The sequence below is a fragment of the Alosa alosa genome, chromosome 11 (assembly GCF_017589495.1).
Source record: "Alosa alosa isolate M-15738 ecotype Scorff River chromosome 11, AALO_Geno_1.1, whole genome shotgun sequence".
NCBI lineage: Eukaryota > Metazoa > Chordata > Actinopteri > Clupeiformes > Clupeidae > Alosa > Alosa alosa.
This window is the reverse complement of record NC_063199.1, coordinates 24,342,792-24,363,664: the sequence shown is the minus strand read 5'-3', so window position 1 is coordinate 24,363,664 and position 20,873 is coordinate 24,342,792. Positions and strand designations below refer to the sequence as shown.

At 39.9% G+C, this 20,873-nt stretch overlaps 1 long non-coding RNA gene across 1 annotated transcript; it reads right to left on the bottom strand.

Annotated features, from left to right (window-relative positions):
• Positions 1–1,451: 1,451 nt before the first annotated feature.
• On the bottom strand, positions 1,452–5,608 carry LOC125303033. The gene is made up of 3 exons (XR_007195006.1): positions 5,535–5,608; positions 1,606–1,714; positions 1,452–1,521 (listed from the first exon to the last, which is right to left on the bottom strand). It is a non-coding gene; the product is annotated as an uncharacterized LOC125303033 (long non-coding RNA).
• Positions 5,609–20,873: the final 15,265 nt, after the last annotated feature.

The following is a 20,873-nucleotide window of genomic DNA, read 5'->3' as shown; positions in this document are numbered from 1 at the left end:
TCACCACTTTTGTTCAGAAATTCTAACACTTCAAAATAACATTTGCTAAATGAACCTTCCATTTTTAGTAGCCATAGGTGTGTAGATTTGAACAAAATCTGGTTTGGTTCTTAACAGGAGCATTTACTGCCTGAAATATCCGTTTTTGTTTACCACGCTCAGAGTTATAGTGCTGGCCTGATGGGTCACCTATTTACGCCATTTCAACGGCACATGAACGGTTAGAAATTAAAGTGAAATTAAAATTCCACTGGAGCTCCAAGCGGTTGTGTACACGCAGCCTTACAACACTGTTTACAGCTCTTCGAGTCACGGTAAAATGCAATTTTTGGTACATAGCTAATTTAGATACACCTATGGTGTGGGTGGTGGAGCAACACCTGTAAACATCAAAAAATGAAGTTGGAAAATGCATACATTTATTTACAGGAAAGGTATAGGCCCGCATACATTGTTTCCTAACTGCCGATGCTGTTAATTGTCAGTTTGTAAAGTTGGAAGGCGAAGTAGTAAGTAACGTTAGGAATCTCTGATCAATGTAATTGGTTAGGTTGGACCAATGATTTCAAAGTTAACGGAATGTCTCCGCCCGCCACCATGCTAGTGTGGTACCCGTCTAGCAGGATACCTTCTTTACAGTCTGACTACGCCACCCCCTGATGATGGGCAGGAGGACCCACAGATCTTTCCCTGAATGTAGTGTGGCTAATTCTATATGTTCCCCGCAAAGGGACAGTAGACAAGAGGCAGATATGTAAATGTATTTCAAATTTATTACAATTTAGTACAATAGGAGTAGAAAAGTTCTAAATCTTAAAATACTGCTATAAACTGGTGGATTTTCCTCAGTCTAGGAAGGTCGGATCAGCCAATGCAAAACCCCTGCTCAGGAGGACCCTGGTGAGACAGAAAAACAGGAGACAGCAACCCAACACCAAACGAAGCATGCAACACAGCAAGCACTACACACTCAAGATCTTCAGATACCACTACAAAATGTCACACGTGTCCTGTTGCAGCAAGCACTACACACTTAAGGTCGTTCGATACCACTACAAAATATCACACCGTGTTGTAGTTATAGTACACACCAAGACAGTGTCTCCCAATGTGGTCCCTTGGCAAGAAGGGGCAAAGCATTAGTGTGGATCTGGCCTTGTACAGCGATAGCCTAAGCAGAGGACATAGTTAGGGAGGAGAACCACCAGCATCAATAGCACCACTTGTTAATGTACAATGCTACTATGATCGGGGCACATGGGTAGTAGGCCCAGAGGTAAAGTCAGATAACCAAACAAATAAACAAACACAATAAAGAAATGCCTACTTATTACAAGAAAACAGTGGCTGGCCTGGTCCCTTTTTAGGAGAGAACAAGCATGTTAGTTGCCAGCCTCATTAAACAACATAGCATAGTCCACTCAAACATACTGTAGCTAGAAAATATAGGCCTACTTTTCAATATGCTCAACTGTCCACAGCTCATTGACACATGAGGGCAAAAAGGTGAATGTTCCGTTGCTACGGACAGAGAAAGTAGTTTAAGACATGTTCCAATGCAGGTATAAAACATTTAATGGAAAATGTGCATATTAAGAAATTTACCAATGCAGCCCAGCAGCTCAGGTCACAATGAGGTGATCACAAATGTTAAAACTCCATGCAGAAGCCTGTGTCCTCCGTGAAGAGTAGACACAACCTTCTAGAAACTACCCTGATAAAATGAAATAAATAAGTATTAAAATTCAAATGGCAGTGATTAAACATTCTCTACCATGACCAACAGTACCTGCATGAAAAGGGAGCCCAACTCGCACAATAGTGTCCAGCACCAACGCAAAGAGAATCTGACTTGCAGCCAGCAAACACTTATCACTTCCTAATTAGTCATGTGACTTCAAGACATCATGTGATCCTAGGTGTTATGTGGATGTGATGCAGCTATGTGTGCCTGTTTGTGTAGATCCCCACACTAGCTTGTAAACAAATCCCAATCATGAGTGACCAGACTCTATTCACTCTGTGAAATTGCTTTTACCAGGCTACAGTCTATCTGTGCCAGGGCTTATGGGTTTTTACTAGCACTGAGGCCTACCTGGTGTTCACTAGCTTCATCAGTAGCATAGCCATATCAACACGGCAGTTTGCTATTAATTAAAGTGATGGGATCTGGGAAATCCCTCCACATGGTGAAATTTCACCAACTTATGATTCTGATCATCTGACCATCCTAGCAACATCCAGGATTTTGCGAGGATGGTATCCAGGATGTTGCTAGGGGACAGTATTCAGGATGTTGTTAGGATGGTATCAGAATCTTGGTGAAATTTCATCAGAGAGGGTTGAAACCAAGAAATCAAGGATTTTTTATTTCACCATGTGATGGGTTTACCCAGATTGCATTACAACCCAACCCAGGCATGGCAAAAGTATACGAGCTGTCACTTGCATTCAACCCAAAAATCCTTAAAGGGATACCAGGCAAGCCTGATGCTTTTTCTCTACGAAGCTCCCCCTACCACCTGTACGTGTCGATACGTGTGCGAGCCCTCGCTCGGTCTGAAGCTCTGAAGTGCCATTATACACGCGTTTGCAACAATCGCTAGCGTTGCGTAAGCCTATGTAAACTGATCCTGCTTCTTGCGATGTCTGAGACTTTGTGAGACTGAAGGTCGGCGGGTAGGATACACCGAACTTGCAAGTGGGATATTCTTTCTACAGGCAGTAGGGGTGGGCAAGAGAGCCTTCATTCACCCCGTAATGAGTCATTTACCCATATACGACTTATGAAGATGATTAATTAACACGAAAACGTTGCCTGGTGTCCCTTTAAAGTCAGTGTGGAGAGCTCTCTTAAAAGTAGTGAGATGATGATGGCGACATATTTCCCCCAGAACCAGAACAAAAAGGGGCACAAAATAACCTGCAGCGCCTGTGGCCCTCATCTCCAGATGCAGAAACCTCCTGTCCCTCTGCTCAGACTGCAGGGGCAGGAGTCTAGAAAAAAAGTTATTGATTCTATTCAGTGTTCGTCCCAAAACACAGCAAGTGATGGAGAGGATTTGAGATTGGCGCCTCCTCTCACTAGCCAGGCTACTTAATCATGCAGAGAGACACTTTATATGTCAGATTTGTGTTCAAATGAGAATCGGGATGGGTCCACCGACACATTCAAATATTGACTTTTCTGCAATATTGTATCTGATACATTTCACACCAAATGGCTCCTCCAATCATTGAGCTGTCGTGTTAAAAGCTGAGGCCTCATACTATGCCAGTATAATGCTTGTCTATCTCAAGCATTGATGGTCAATAATGGTGTAGGCTTGCTCTATGCATACATTCATAAATCCTTCGAAGTCTATGCATGCATTCAAGAGGAAATTAATGGAGGTTTGGAAGCCAAGTGTGACTCGCCCTTGGACCTCCAATGACATCATACTGTGGAACTGCATGCTCAGCAGAGGCAAGGAAAGGATTTTTAATTGAACTGGATGTGATGGATCAAACATGTGAACACTCATTTAGTCTGGTCTTGTGTGACAGAAAGGGTTTATTTTGTTTTATTTACAGAGTGGGTCCAAGAAATCAGGAGTCCTCTGGAGTAATGCTACACTCAGACTAGGCTTCTTTTTTTTAAGCTATCATCGTCCGTTTTAAATATTCTAATCCTATGGAGTGTTTTCAAAAATGTCCTCAGCTTTTTTCAAAACACTGTTGCCAGAGTTTTTTTTTCCTGCAGCTCAGAGCATCTTTCTGAAGTTGAAAAAAGTTCAAAAAACTTCAAGCACATTGACATTGACCAATTATAAGCTGAGTAGAAGCTAATGAGATGTTTGTAACCAGCAGTGGAGACTCTAGCAGTGGAGAAACTTATTAAGACTTTGAGCACAATGAGCTACATGAAGTGTGATTTAAACCGTATCACCATATCCATCTATGAAATTAAACTGGATGTGTCCCATATTTTCTGGTCAGTGTGTGTCTTTGTTACAGTTGCTTGAAAAACGAGCATGTTAGTTATCATTAACTCTTGATTAGCACACGTTATGTTATGGCAGCAAAACACTCCCTCCACAGAGTTTGGCTGCCAGCATTTTTTCAAATAAAAAAAGCGCCCTGGCCAACTTTTTTGGTCCAAAAAAAAAAAAATGCCTAGAAGCCTAGATTTAGTCTGTTTGATTCAGAGTTTGGACATAACATTATATAGATAAAATGCCTTTTTTCATGTTAGAAATGATATGATGATAGAAAATATTTATTTTTATTCCACTTGTTCAGCTGGGAAGTAAATCGCGAAGATAAATCTCACTAGTATCTTTTTCTTATCATTTAAAAATGTGTTAGATGAAAGACCTGAATATGTTCCAATATCATGTCCCTTTCCCTCAAATCCACTGTAATGTCTCAAGTGTACAGGGTCCATACTGCCCTCTTGTGTCTATATGGGATTCAGACTTAAATTGAAAGTTTCATTAAAGTATATTTTCAAATATATTTTGTTCTACATAGCTAAAATGTCTTCATACCTTTATATGACAAGCTTCTATAATTTCACTGAAAATACTGATTCATGTATTGTAATCATCAATACAATAACTTGAGATCAATTCAATAGTCTAAATGTTATTTATAAACCGCAACCATTATATTTCAATTTCTATTTGTTGGGCTTATAGAGCGCCAAAACATTACACATGTATCATGGCGCTTTACAGAATGTAGACAATCAGAGAAAAGAAAAGAAAATAAGGCCCATGGCTATATTTACCCATTCTGTCTAATTTGTATCTTTTCAGAGAAAGAAAAGAAATGAAAGTATACTCCATCCTGAATGTGTGAGTGCATATAACATTTAAAGTTTAATAAAGAAAAAAATAAATGCTGAATATGAATGAAACCTTTGAAACAAGTTTCAGTAGTAAACTGTGTGAATGTGTGGAACTGTGTTGATACAAAACAATATGAAAGTATTAACTCTAATTTCACATTCTGCACCTTTAGATCAGTTTACTTCTTTTCTGAAGTAACAAAACATTTTTCATTTATTGTTAAAGCTGCATGGAACAAAATAATACATTTTTGTAAACATTGATGTAAAATAGCACACACAAAAACAACATAAAAACTCCTAAAAAATGCATAGGGTATTTCTGACAAATAGCCCCTTGTGGAAAAAGTGGAGGAAAAAAAGACCCTTGTCAGTTGGTGAACACTTTATCCTCCTCAAATGCTATTGTGTGCTGGAAGCTGACACACATTACAGTTAAATGCATTTTAAGTCTGTAAAGCTCTCTCACCATTTTCCCCTGCTTAGATGTCACCCTTGTTACCGCTCCAATTATATAATTTTAAATGAGCGGAACACAGGACCAGTCATTGTAGCATTGTGGCAGCGGTCCATTCTCCCCATGGCCTGGGAGCGCTGCGAATTCCAGCGGCCAGGGGCATGCAGGCGTTCTTTCAGAGGGGAGCCACCTATTTGCTAGTCATAAAACAATATTTAGGTTGAGACGGTGCTGTGTGAGCGTCACCTTCGTCAATGGGGCCCATTCATGCAGGGTGAAGGGTGTAGCGTGGGTCTGTGAAGAGCTAGCGTGGGTCCCTGTGTTCTGGGGAGGGGCTTTCAGTTGTTCGAAGGAGTGGCAGAAAAGGGAACTGCTAGCGTCCTATGCCCGGGGTAGAATCGGGGTGAATTAACTGCATAATCGGATTGAAAGTGAGCCACGGAATTTATGTCAGTTCACATTTCATCAAATGGCGAGTGTGAATTGAAGTCGACAGTACAGAGGGTTAATCCAGAACTAAAGCCAAAATAATTAGGGGCCCACTCTTAATCCCCCCCTTATTCTAGCAGCAGTGAATAACATTAAAATACGGCAGTGCTGCCTTTCAACAGACAGTCCACAACATCCAGACTTCTTCAACAAACCAATCATAGCCAAGCAGTCTTACCATTTTTGAAAAAAAATGTTTTATTTTAATCAAATTATTTTTCCCTTTGCCTAGACAGTAGAAATGCGCAGAATGAGCCATCAGCAGGTATTCAAACAAATTTTGAATCTTTCAGTAAACTTGATTCAACAATTAATTAAATCTGCCATAAAAGCCAAGACAAATACCAATTAACCACAAAGTAACAGAAAAGAGTTCTAGAACATCAGTTCTATGAGGATTTGCTTCATGACTTAAGTTCCAACTGCTCCACAGCAATGTCCACGCCACATGGTTTATAAAGGTGGAACAAGTACCTCACAGACAAAAAAAATCCCAAAATCTGTAAAATTAAAATGAGTGGCATTACATTTCATTTTAACACATACAAAATGTTTCCACAACTAGGACATCAAATGAATGCAGTGTATAAGTATCAATTTATAGCTTATTATTTGACACTCCTAAGTTCTCAGGTAAAAACAGTTAAAAAAAAGAGTGTAAAACTATCTTACCATTATGAGGTTATTTGAGCTAATGTAATACAACTATTGTAAACACTATACTCACTTAATAAAAACGTAATACAATTCACTGATTATGTATTATTGATGTTACATGTTATTCTAATTATTGTAAAGGATCCTATTTTTGGCGATCAGAAATGGATGGTCAGAGGCGCAAAGTTTATAGACGTTAAAGACGTGGCCAATCCACTATCACAATAATTTAGTGGCGTGATTTTGTGATCAACGCTGGGTGCTGGGCGCTGGGCGCAAAAGGGTTGTTCTTATGTTTCTTAATCAGTGTGTTTGGGCGTAACATCCTTTAAACCAATGAGAATGAAATCTATCATTCCCTTTAACAACAAGCAGTGCAGCTTCAAACAGTGCATCGGTATTTTGATAGTCATCGCCCAATTTGAAGGAATCTGCTTGCACACGAAATTGTATGAAACAGGGATTCTACTAAACCTTGCTTTACTAAAATTTGTTTGTGACTAGCAGAGTATAGCCTACACACATCTGCACTGGCCTATTATTTGAACTCATAGGCAAAGTGAAACTAACTTCACCGTGGTCTACTCAACGACCAAAACAGTTACAGTAATTACATTCAGTCATTCATTCCACCTTTATTTAATCTCGGAGGTTCATTGAGGGTAGACCTCATTTTCAGTGAAGCCGAGATTACTTTCACTCTTGACTGACAAGGGGTTACCATCGAAAACATAGCCTGAAAAAAGCAACACTTAAGTGCCACACTCCTGGGCGCAAGGTTTAATAAAAGTGGAACACATGGCGAAAAAAATTCCTCACTCTATTGAGTGTAAGGTAAGAATAATCCTTGTGTCGCGCTTTGCACCATTTTTGTGCCAGGTGCACGATAGGGCCCAAAAAAACATAGTCACCACAGCCCTCGATAAATCTTCTAATAGCATAGTAATAAACTAGATGTACCGCAGAGCGGTACAAAATATGACCGCCGCCCAGTCTAGCACATTTTTTCCACAAAAATAAATCATGCTGAAAGGCCTATATGATTCTAACTGTCTCACTAAATTGCATTATCCACACTCAATTCTCACTGGTATCTGCTAGACAACAAGTACCAAAACATGATAGTTCATAGATTTCACATGTAAAATTAATTTTATACAACCCCACCCCCATCTTGCCTGTTTATAATTCTGAGAAATTCTTGAATTGTGTGCATGTGTGCGTGTACACGTTTATGTTTATGTGTGTGGGTGGGTGTGTGTGTGTGTGTATGTGCGTGCTTGTGTTTGCCTGTGTATGTGTGTTTGCCTGCGTATGTGTGTTTGTGCATCTGCATGCATGCGTACATATGTCTACTGTGTGAGTATGTGTCATACGTATGATTACTGTGAATGTACAGTATGTGTGTGCGTGTGTATCTGTTTATGCACATGTGTGCACATGGAATGGGTTAACATGACCCCTGGAGGCAAACATACGGAAAAAATTGGTCATCCTAGGCCCTACGGTTCTCAAGATATTCACAGAAAACTGTGTCTGCCCTACCCTCCTTTCGGGGGGTCCAGTACAGCGGGGGGGCTACAGATCAAAACGAAAAACGATGGTTCCATGCTATCCATGTGGGGTTACATGCCCACCAAGTTTCGTGTACCCCGGTCTTTCAGTGTCCCGGGAATCCTTGTTGGTGTACGGTCACTAAATGTGCACATAAATTATTTTATTGTAAGGCCCCCCATGAACGAAAGTTCACAAAACTTGGCATGCATTCGGAGGGTGTCATAATGATCCTACAGTTTCAATTTCGTGCAGTTTTGACCATGTCAGCCAGAGATATTGTGATGAAAACACCTAATTTTTTGTTTTCCTAGGCCCTACGGTTCTCGAGATATTCACAGAAAACTGTCTCCGGCCACCTACAGGCAAGTTGGTGTATAGTAACATAAATTAATTTATTGTGTGGCCCCCCATGAACGGAATTCCACGAAACTTGGCGTGCATTCAGAGGGTGTCATAATGATCCTATACACTTCAAATTTCGTGCAGTTTTGACTATGTTCACAGATACCTGCGATTACAACACCTAATTTTTACTTTTTTGTGTTTAACTAGGTGACACTATACATGAAATGAGTGGTTATGGAATGGGTTGACATGGCCCCTTGAGATCAACATACAAAAAAAAAATGGTCCTCGAGATATTCACAGAAAACTGTGTCTGCCCTACCCTCCTTTCGGGGGGTGCAGTCCAGCGGGGCTACAGATCAAAACGAAAAACAATGGTTCCATGCTATCCATATGGGGTTGCCCACCAAGTTTTGTCTACCCCGGGAATCCTTGACGGAAATTTGGACATGAAAAAAAAAATAAATAAATAAATAAATAAATTTTATTTCGCTGCGCGGCGGTCATAATAAATAGATTCACCTGTTACCTGATCACTTTCAGTTTCAGGTATAGTCACCCGGCTAGTTTTAGACCAAAACTAGTACATCCATTAAAAAAAAATAATGTCAACCACAGATAAAAAAGGATTATAGGACGACTATAGGAGTCACTGGAGTCCTTACCTGGATTTGAAAGCATGAATTAGGAGGATCATCTTTCCAGTCTGTGGAGCCACGGGAGAACCCACAGCACATATACTTGGAAAACGGATTAAAAAATCAATAACTTCTGATGTTCCACTTTTGTATTACATTAATACACAGGATTAGATGTTAAAATCCCTTGTGCCAAAATCCAAGGTAAAAACACATTCAGAAGCCCCTGCTCAAATTTAACTTTAAAAAGCACACTACCCACAAATCCACCAACAAATGGTCACAAACACAATACAAATGGCCCATCCAACAGCAGTATATAGTATGCGGCATGTCATTGGGGTTACCAAGTGGGTACCCTCATTCACCGATGTTTCGTTAAGTTAGGCCCACGACACCTCGTGAAGGCTTAACAGTGAAACCAGCGTCCTGGAGACACTCCCCTCCATGCTGCCACCATATTACCACATTGAAATAACCAATACCCAAAATACTCTTAACCAGCCCAGGCATGGTCAAGGTTGGCTAGGTTGGTCCGTCCCGTTGATGTGGACTGAACCATAGCCATAAAAACGCTAGCCAACCAACCATCAACCTAGGCACAGCCCATCACAAACACAAAACAAATTAGCCAGTTAGCTTATGCCCCATGCTGCAACCACATCACCACAACAAACATCCAAATACCCTTAACCTACCTAGGCATGGTCTAAGTTGGCTAGGTTGGTCCGTCCCGTTGATGCGGACTGAACCATAAACCATAAAAAACCTTAGCCAAGTACCATCAACCTAGGCACAGTCCATCACAAACACAAAACAAATGAGCCAGTTAGCTTACCTTAGCTTGCGCCCCAGGAAGGGTAACTTCTCCTTACCCACAACCATTCACTTGCCCGTTCTGCTGCTAAAGACATGTTACTAACCACCTGCCTTAGACTTCGACCACAAATGCCCAATTCAGACAGCAAGCCAATAGCAGATCTGGCCACAAACCCACGTGCACCGATTTCAATAGGCTTTAATCGTGCTGTTATCTCTCTTCAGCTCATTGGCTTCTTCCACTCTGTCTTCCCAAGGAACAGTGAGTTCAATGAAGTAAACTATCTTCTCTGAATCCGACCATAGAATTACGTCGGGTCGTAGTTTAGTACTCACTATATGTGGAGGTACCGCCATCTGCTGGCCAAGATCAACCTTCATTTCCCAGCCCGCCCCATTTTTCAACTGGCTGGTTTTACACCTGGCCTTCGCGGAACAAGGTTTATCCCCCTGACGTACAAAGTTAATTTGCCTTACCCCTTTACTAGCTGCTAATTAATTGACTTCTCTCCTTTTATCCTCTATTGCTGCTGCCACACACTTCAATACCTGGTTATGACGCCACGTATACCGCCCCTGGGTGAGACTTACCTTGCACCCTGATAGGATATGGTGGAGACTGCCCACACACGAGCAAAGTATGCATTTATCATCCTCACCAAACCATTGACTTAAATTCTTGGGAGATGGGAGCACATCATATGTAGCACCTAACATAAATCTGATCCTACCAGCTTCCATGCCCCATAAATCTTTCCACTTAATCCATCTTTTTTCCACCCCTTCCCAGTTCACCCACTGCCCTTGTTTTGCCTGCGACACTGCCTTAGTACATCTTACAGCCTCCTCCTGTCTATGCATTTCCTCCACTACCATTTTCCTCTTTTCTCCTGCAGAAGCCTTGCTCCACAAGGGTTTACTTACGCCCACCCCTAGACCCCCCCGCCCGTGCTGCACATGGCCCATTATATCCCTATGCTTCAATGCTGATTGAGCTTGCTTAACTGCCTGTTCTGGGTTCCACTTCCTCCCTGCATTAACTGTGGGTGCAACTTTCCTCACCACTTGGACTGAGTAAGAGTCATTTCCAATCTAGCCTTAGCACACTTAAATTCCTCTGTCAGACTAGATATTGGCAACACTACAATGCCCTTCCCATACAAGGCTACACTGCTTAAGCAGCGTGACTCCGAGCCATTTTCTGACAAAGGAGTTGATCATTTTTTCCAACCTCTCTACCTTTGACAGAGTAACTTCATAAACTGTCAATGGCCACATTAGCCGAGGCAATAAACCAAACTGCAAACACCACAGCTTGAGCTTACGGCAGCCCTGACTTACGGCAGCCTTGTCAATTTTTGCAATACCTTGCCTAATGCCTAGTGACCTGTCTCAAGTCTTTAACCTGTGATCACTAAGGCTTGCATCATACCACCTTCCCAGACTTTTCACTGGTTTCTCCAGAACTGTGAGAATCACCTCTTTATTTATAGCAAACTTCTTATCTATTACCTTCCCTTTAACAATTGAGAGACTCCTAGACTTACTTGGCTTCACCTTCATTCTGGCCCATTGCAGATTACTATTTAACTTATCCAGCAATCTGTTGGTACATGGTACCCATTTTGAGGCCCTAATAATGACCTCCATTGCCATTGTAAAAGCAAGTAGGGAGATCCCGCCATGATTCCTATCTCGAGTTGTTGCCACCCTGTGGTGAATCAGCTGTAGTAAAACATAATTGAATATCCAGAAAGTATGCTTTTACTAGGCTTTTAATGCTACCTGGGATTCTGAAATAATCAAAGGCCTCCCACAACAGACTATGCGGCACAGACCCAAAAGCATTAGCCAAATCCAAGAACACAATGTGCAGGTCTCTCTTCTCACGCTTTGCTAATTGAATTTGGTGCCAAATCATGCTGGTATGCTAAGCACCCGGAGAAGCCAGGAATTCCAGCTTTTTGCACCGTGGTATCAATTAGTTTATTCCTTTCAAGGTAATTTGTCAACATTCAGTAGACTAATTGGCCTAAATTGAAATCTTAAAACATCTGGTGCACTCTTATACAACCGGTAGGGCACTCCATTAGGTCCCGGGGCTGAAGAGGCCCTTGCACGTTTTATTACTTCTTGCACCTCTTTCCACCTTGGTGGACTATCGTTGCACTGGCTACTTAATTCACCAATAGGTGGAATATCAGCAGGAAGTACCATCTCTCTGAACCTCTCCCTATCTTTGTGCACTCCCTCTAAATACTTCTCAAGCTTCTGCTTAGGTTCCAAAAGACTACCACTCTTCTGCATTACGAATAAAGACTTAACAAACTTAAATGGGTCTTTATAGAATGCTAGTCGAGCTCGTGATTTCTTCTTCCTATTTTTCCTAATATTTTCAGCTCTTCTTAGCACTGCCAACCGCTCCCTCACATCTGCCTGTAGACAGTCAATACCTTCTTTCTCATCATCTGTAGCTTTTCTCCACTGCTTCTTAAGCTGCCTCCTCTCATTGATAAGTTTATCTATCTCCTGCTGGCGCCTAGATTTGACTACCTCATGTTGCCGTTTTGTCCTTTTCTCAATAGTCACAAATCTTTCCTTACCATAGCTATAAATAATGTCTCCCATTTTCTCTAATTTACTTTCAGCCGTCCCCTTGAGCTGACCCAGGATGCTGACCAAATCACTATTAACATCTTCCCACATTCTACATTCTGCTGCACCTGGCCATCTAACCCCAGGCCTATGACCATTAATCTTCTCCCTCCTTGGCCCACTGGCCTCTCTTTCTGCCTTAGTGCTAGAACTTTCCTCAACAACAGGGGTGCTGATGTCCTGAGAACTGTGGGTTTCTTCCTGTCGCTGAACTTCAACCGACTGACTTGATGCACTTCTTAAGAAATAGCTATCAATGCGGGGACCCTGTGTTCCCTCTACCAAGCACTTCTTTTTCCCTTGATGAATTTTCAGGCCCTTTATACTTGGAACCTTCTGCCAACCAAACATGCACATCTGTAGCTACAATACTATTAGGCCTAGTTCCCAACCACAATTGATGAACTGTGATAAAATGCCCCAACTTGTGATTGCTTTTAGAGATAGTTTGATACTGATGCTACAGATTTTGTGGCTTTTTGTGTGCTACAAATCTATCAAACCTCTGTAGCACCAGTGCTACAGTATGTGCAAAAAAAGGTTAACATACAGCCCTTCTGCTACATATGCACAGGAATTGAGTGACTGCAATCTAGGCTATTTATTCTTATCTCATGTTGAGTTATTATTATATATATATGAAGATATTACATTTAATAAGTTCGACAAAAACATGCACGAGGAATCAAAACTGATAGGCGACAAAAAGTTTTATTTTACCTTCCTGGCCCATAAACAGTGCAAGTTTTTTCATTCAGTTTTCAAACAGCATCATTGAGTTTCATTTTTTTTTTCAAAATATGGATTGTGATATCCAGTATTATGTGCTGACCATAGTGGTCTTTTATTATGATCACAGTGTCATGAACTTTAGCATTCTCCAGTTTCCTTCTTGGAATAGGTGACATGTCATGACAAACTTTACCATTTAGACATGCCTGGAATCTTTGGAAATATTCTTCTGGCAAGTCTTCAAGAATGTCTATTAGAATTTGTTGAAGGTCTATCCATAGTTGTATAATCTGGTAAAGTGATTATTCTATTCACCGTGCAATGGACAGGTGGCATTTTTACTTTCTATTTCATTAATGATTAAGCAGGTAGGTGGAATGAAGAGTTGATGGCACCCTATTTTCTGTACAACCAGAGTGCGAATTACCCCACCATAATTGGGGGGTACTGCTCCTTCACTTCTTCTATGACCATCATGGTCCACTACCATATCAATCCCCACCATGATTGCCAAGTGCAACATATGTTGTGTAACACACATACAAGGTCTAAACATGCGACAAACTGATAATCAGTAGGCTACAGAATATCTCATTGTTATTATATATCCAAAAGAGAACTGTCAACTCCCAAAAGTTAGAAGTTAAGTGCACTGAAATACCATTCTAATTACTAGTAAAGTACTTTACAATTACTAGTAATACCTTTCTTTACAAGAAGCCTATTGCCTATTTCATGAAATATTGATTTGGTTTATTTTTTAGATTTCATAAGACCTGGAGGTAGCCTAAGACCCAACCCTCTCATATACTATTAAACAGAAACCAATTTTCTATTAGTCTATGGTAGTCAGTGTCAAATCAACACAATTACTTGGAGATATGTGAAACCTGAGCCATCTTTAATGAGCTATGAAAAAACATACTACCACAGAAGAACTACAGAGCGATAGTATCAGGGTTCTCAGATGAAACTACATTTATCAAACTAAAAATATGAAATAATAGAACGTAAAAACAATACTAACCAATTAAAAACAAATTCAAATACTAGCATAGGCTACTTGGCTCTTTTTATGTTTCCACAGGTTTCACTGATGTTATGTAGGCTTATCAGACCCTCTTGTGCATAACATACAAACAACACAGGATCTGTGCCAAACTCATTTCAAAACGGCACAATAATTTATTCAAGATAAAATGAGAATGGACACCTAGGCTATGAAGTTCATCTTGGAAATGACAATCGATTTTACCTCACCACAATGTAAAGCTTGATTTAAATAGAGAATTATCTTGCTACCTTGGTAACTGACCAAGGTCCACTTTAAGTAGCAGGTAAGTAGCCGGTAATTCAATGTATGAAGACGTGACATGAGCTATGAAAGAACAAAACATGTTAATAAATGAAGGTTGTAAATAAATTTTCAACAAGCTAGACGTCTGCTAGCAACTTACATTTACCCATGCATCAGCAGTAAACCGAATTTAGCCTAGGACTACTGGAGGAATTTACCTAGTGTTTTGTCATTCAACGTTGACGTCTTGCTTGAGAAGTTGAAGTCGTCAGAGAATGTCTAAGGGCAGTTCCAGCGTTATGGATGTGACAATTGGACTCATATTGGTAAACAAAATGCCTTAGAGTGGGGGCAAAATTAGTATCAGTGAATTAATTTGCATAACTTTTAATGCAACCTCTGTCCTCTGAATACTGAGAAATCCTCAAATTTCATATAATCAATTTCATCCTAAGAATACAAGGCATTTTATCAGCATTATGGATGTGACATGAAATGGACACACTTTTGTGAGAGATTACAGGTTTTCTACAAACTCTGTGAACTTTGAAGGAAACTGCCAAAACTATGATATATGTACCATGAAGGAGACTTGAATGAACACAAAAAGTGTGTTTTTGAAACTATGCTTCATTTTCGTAATGCATTATGTAGGAAAAACTGGCGTTATGGATGTGACGGTTTCACGTTATGGATGTGACGTGACTGAACCAGTCCTCGACAAACTACATAAAACACATAATTAAATAGTGAATTTTGAAACAATTGAAATAGTAATCATGAAAAACTAGCGATGAAATTATTGCTTCCTCAGTGCCCACTATGATCCACAGGAAGAATCAGGACAAGTCATTTAAAATATAAAAAATAAATAATTTTTTTTCTTTTACCGTCATCAATTTTGGTCAGTGATTCCCGGGTTACTGAAACACCAGGGAAGATGAAACTTGGTGGCTTGGTGACTTGGTCCCCTAAATAACTAGCCCTACCTGAATCGTTGCACCCAAGATGACAAAATATTTATGGTATGTTAGTCTCAAGAGCCCGCATGAACCTAACCTATACCCACTCATTTGTGATTTGCACACATAAAGTACATGCACGTGCACACACGCACATGCACATGTGCACACACACAGTCGCACACATACAGACAGGCAAGCACACACACACATAAACACATACAGACAGGCAAGCACACACACACACACACACACACACACAAACACACACACGCACACACACACACACACACATAAACACAGGCACGCATACGCACATGCACACACAGACACACACAAAACACACACACACACTCTTATAAACAAAAGCAAACTCACATGCACACACTCATTTACATGCACATGAGTTGCAGGAGTAGGAGATGGAGACAAATTGACAAGCGTGATTTATTTTTTGCTTAAGAGAATATGCAGGACTGAGAGGCGGTCATATTTTGTACCGCTATGTGGTACATCTAGTTTATTGCTGCCCTTACTCATGTTACTCTGTGGGTATTAGCTACAGAGGACCTGACACTTCAAATGCTGTCATATCGCGTCACATTTAAAATTAAACTGTGTTAAGCAGACGTGAATGGCAGGCTGAACAGATCTGCAACAGAAGGAGGTTGCTATGTTAACTCCAGCTGCAAAGTAAGCCATCTTCACCAGCTAACACGATAATCCAGTTACTGTACAACATTAGTATGACAGTTACAAGAAGATAATCGCTCAGATTTTTGTTATTAGGCCACTTGAAAATAGGCTATGGCTAGGCTAATCACTGGAGGTATTTTAATTTTATGTTTGTTTTGCTAATGGTTAGGCAAGGCCTTCCTGTGGTTTTGATCAACCTAATAATCTTTGAAATGTCAGTTGTAAACACTAGGCCTAAGTTGAAATGCGTTGAAACTGACATGCCACCAGAACAGATGTTTTATCGGCTTTGAGGTATAATAAAGTCCCCAGTGTTGTAAATTCACATTATGTAACATCCATAACGTCACATCCATAACGCACCATTAAAGGTTTTAAAAGTAAGAAAGGGGCACAATTTGGTCATCACACTTTACATTGATATAAATCAGCTTTGCACAGACACTATGGACATTGTCGCATCAACACTGTATGTGTAGCATAAACTTTTCCTATAAAACGTTATGCATGTGACATGGCCATGGAACTTGCTGACTTAAAAACAAAAGCCTTACAAATGTAAGGAGTTGCATGTGCTCTTAAAGGCAAGCTGAGCATAGACATTACTCTACCATTCCTTTGTCAATCTGGAATTTGTCAAATGACACAATTTGTTTAAACATTGGGGCCATTTATCCACTTTTGAAATATATATAATATTACCATGTGAAAAATGTTGTTTCTGTATGGTTTCACACCATATTTATGATGTAAAAAGAGTGTCATTCTCCATCAAATTCAATCAGATCAGTTACAAACAATAAAATATAGACCTAAGTGAAGATTTTAACAACAGTTCTATTTATGTGATATATAATTTTTTGCCCAGAAATTTGAATGTTGCATGCAAAAGAGGGGGCAGAGAAAATACACACCGCTGAGTATTATATTTTTTGAGTCACTTATTTGTTCTAAAAAGCCTTTCAAATGCGTCAATGACGTCATTCATTAACAGAAAGCTAGTGTGTTGTGGGCAACAACAACCCAACCTGTAAGAAATCGAAAGGACGTAAGTACTCATTCATTCAACGTTTGACCTATAATCCATATTGATCTTGCAGAAACCACAATCCAATCTTCGATTTTTCAACGACAACCAGGTGAAAGAGACACATTTAGCCGTCTAGCTCCATAGACCCCCATTGTTTTTGCACTTATTCGTGATCGCCCCTAGCGGAACTGCAGCAGATTGCAGGTACAATGGAGTTAATAGGGAGTGATCGGGCTCTCCGTAAACGGGCTCTGAAGTCGTTCTCTATCTCCGTTGCTTCTAGCGCCACGGTGGTTAAAAATGGTACAGTCTACAATAGGGGTGTCTGGAATCGCTTTCCATTAAAATGTTCCTACAGTGAAAATAGGAGTTGACTTGTATTGTAGCCTATTGTAACTGTAATGATATTTTTTCACAATATCAGAAAAATTATCTGACCCCCCCAAAACTGATATTTCTGTCTCTTTGGGGGGTACTGGGTCTTCATTGGGGGGTATAGTACCCTGTACTATACCCCTGTAATTCGAACCATGCTATACAACTACCCATACCATCACATAAAACACACACGATCCAGCAATGATTTCCCTCCCCCTCACTCACAGCCTGCATTCATGACATAAAACTCTAGATGACCCACAACTTCCTCATTGGCCCCAAACCACTTCTTTTCCAAACATGCCCACCTAAGTTTTGAAATCAATGGGTCCCACATCAAACCCACATATGCATTCTTGGTATCATTCTAGATCCCTCACTCTTGGACTACATCCACTCCTCACAAACACCAAACATTCTGCCACATCACTCTCATTCTCTATCAACTCAACTGGTTACCCATCTCCTCACACATCCAATACAATCCACACTGACTACCTTCTTAGCCAGAACTTAGCCATCATGGGGGCCAGATCTTTCAGTGCTTGGCCCCCCAAACTTTGGAACACTCACATGCAACATCACCAATTTAAAGAATTATGACGATTTAGATATTTAAAATATCTATTTGGCACAAGTTTATAATTACACCATAGTTACTGGTGTAAGAAATGCAATGAAATTGTGTTTGTAAAGTGCATATTGGACATTGGGGAGGGATTATTGAGGGATTGGGGAGGTGGGTTGTAGCTTAGGCTGTGTAGAGATTGTGTGTGAGTGTTGGGGGTGGTGGGTGTTTGGATTGTGATGGCAATAAAGACAGAACACTATTAACTTGTTAATCATTAACAGTTATTTATTAACTAACAGTTATTTATTTATTAACTTGTTAACCCTTAAACAGGCAACGTGCACCAGGAGATACATACTTTTATACATAGATACATACTCCTGTGGGGGGCATTTCTAAAAAAAATTCCAAATCAAGTTATGATTGATCAAATGTCCTATCTGTTATCAGTCTGTAGGTCACATGACTTGGTTCAGGTTGTTTGTCATTTAGCTTGGTCAGAAATCAAAATGGCTGCCAGCGGTAGCGCATATGCTAACCAAGTGGTGAGTAATTACATATAAATCATAGTTATTTTCAATAAATCAATCATATTAACTTATGTAACTGATTATGACTATTGTCTAAATATACTGATAAAAAAAAAAAGCCTAACTGTGCTTGTGGAGTTAGTTTAGTAACTTTAAAATGTATGTATCCCCCAAGATACGTTGCCAGATTAGGGTATAAAATTTGGTCAATGGGTATTCTGTGTAGTATTGAAAATGTAGTCTCAAACAGGAACATATGCTAATATACACTGCAAAAAGAGATGTTATCATGTACAGGTCTGTACATTATGACAGTACAACCATACATTGCCCTTCAGGTGTCACAGTTAGCTCATTTTATGGGAATAAAAGGATGAATAGAAGAGCGAGAGAATGAGCATGATAGGAGATCCCTGAACACTCTTCAGGCATAGGCACTAAATGAGGATAATCGGGTAGAATTGAGAGTTAGAACTAGAGACTGTGAATAGTTCTGCTGAGGAGGAGGAGGAGGAGGAAGAAGAGGCAATGGAACAAATGCCTAAAAAAGCAAAGAATTTAGGTGACAGTGTTTAAATTGAGGGACATTTGGCCATATTTACTGAAGTGAGCAGACCAACCAGCTTAACCAATGAGCAGTCCCTTATAGAACTCAACAGTCACCACCTACCTCCCTAAGGGGTCAGGTGCTGGATGTACTGTAAGTTCCCTATTCATTTCTCCATTTGATGTCTGGAAAAATCTGTATAAAGTGTTTTAGGCTTGGCCTTAGGCTGACCAGCTATGGTGTGCAGCTGTGCAACTCACCGAGTGGTTAGTGGTGTTCGCTGATGTTCCAAAACAAGTAGCATAGCGAAATACAGTTTCTGTCGTGTTTTATTTGGGATTTTGTAAAATCCCAGATTTCTGTTGAAAGACTCATTGCACGTTGATATTACTGCGCCACCGTCTATGATTCAGGTTCAAATATTAAGCGGAAGTTTATACGCGGTTGTGAGGTGTCGTATATAGTTCCACAATAGCAAATAAGACTGGAAATCATACATTGTGCCGATATATTTGATTTTAATAATCAACGAACACCACTCGGTGAGTTGCACAGTTTTGAAAACGAATGTTAAGGGTTGTTTTAGGACATGTTTGAGTATGCCTGTTGGCAGCCACTCTGAGTAAATACCGGAATTTTCCTTTAAGGTCTTGGTATGGATGGCTCCCTGCAAAGTTCCCTTGTTAAACACATAGCATAACAATGTTTGAGTATGTACAGGCTTTATTTTGCTGCCATTTTGGTCAATCAAAAAGAAAAGCCAGATGAATGTACACAAATACTGACAAATTGCCAAGTTATCTCATTTAATAACTTTGTGTGTATTTCTGCGAAAAAGTTTAAGCACCTGTCAACAGCAAAAGCCTGTCAATTCAGAACATCCAATGATATGTCATCTCCATACTATATTAGAATTTTATAAAAATAATATGAAATCCATTTTAAAAATAGTATTTATGACATAAATGATCAAGGAAAGCAAGATTTTATCAGTTATATGTATCAAATGAGAAATGGAAAAGTTCACCATTTTGATTATTTTTATACCTCAATAGGGCAACGTATCCCAGGAAATACAACTCATAAAATCCCAAATATTTCAAAAATGAGTGTGGAACTGTTTACCTTAGGTGCAAATGAGACAGAATGTAACATAAAATGTTTTTTTACTACTATTTTTTCACTCTTGCCTGTTTAATTAACAGTTAATGGACAGTATTGGCTCTGTGCACTTGATAGAGACAAACCCCCTGTCTTAACGGTGGACGAACTCCCTTCCTGTTCGTTGTCATCGCTGTCAAAAAGCACCTGAAGATGAGTGCTTCAGTTGTACCAAAACATAAGTGCAAGTGTTTTAAGCTTCTTAAAATCGTGCGCAGCTCTAAGGAGCACAGTGTACCACTCTGCTCGGTTTCAAGTCGATATAAAAGCAATTTTAGCTTTTAAGAAGATTTCTTTGTAAGTAATGAGGCCCATTACTTCTAGCATGAGGCCCATTGAGTTGTAAATTTAAGTTCTTAACCCTGATAAAATACACCATGTTCCAAATTATTACACATAACATTTATTTTGTTTTTCAATTAAACTCATGGTATTGTGTCTCAGGGCTCTTTGGACACATGTGATAATTAGTTTGCCAGGTAAGCCCAATCAAAAGGAAAACTACTTAAGAAGGATGTTCC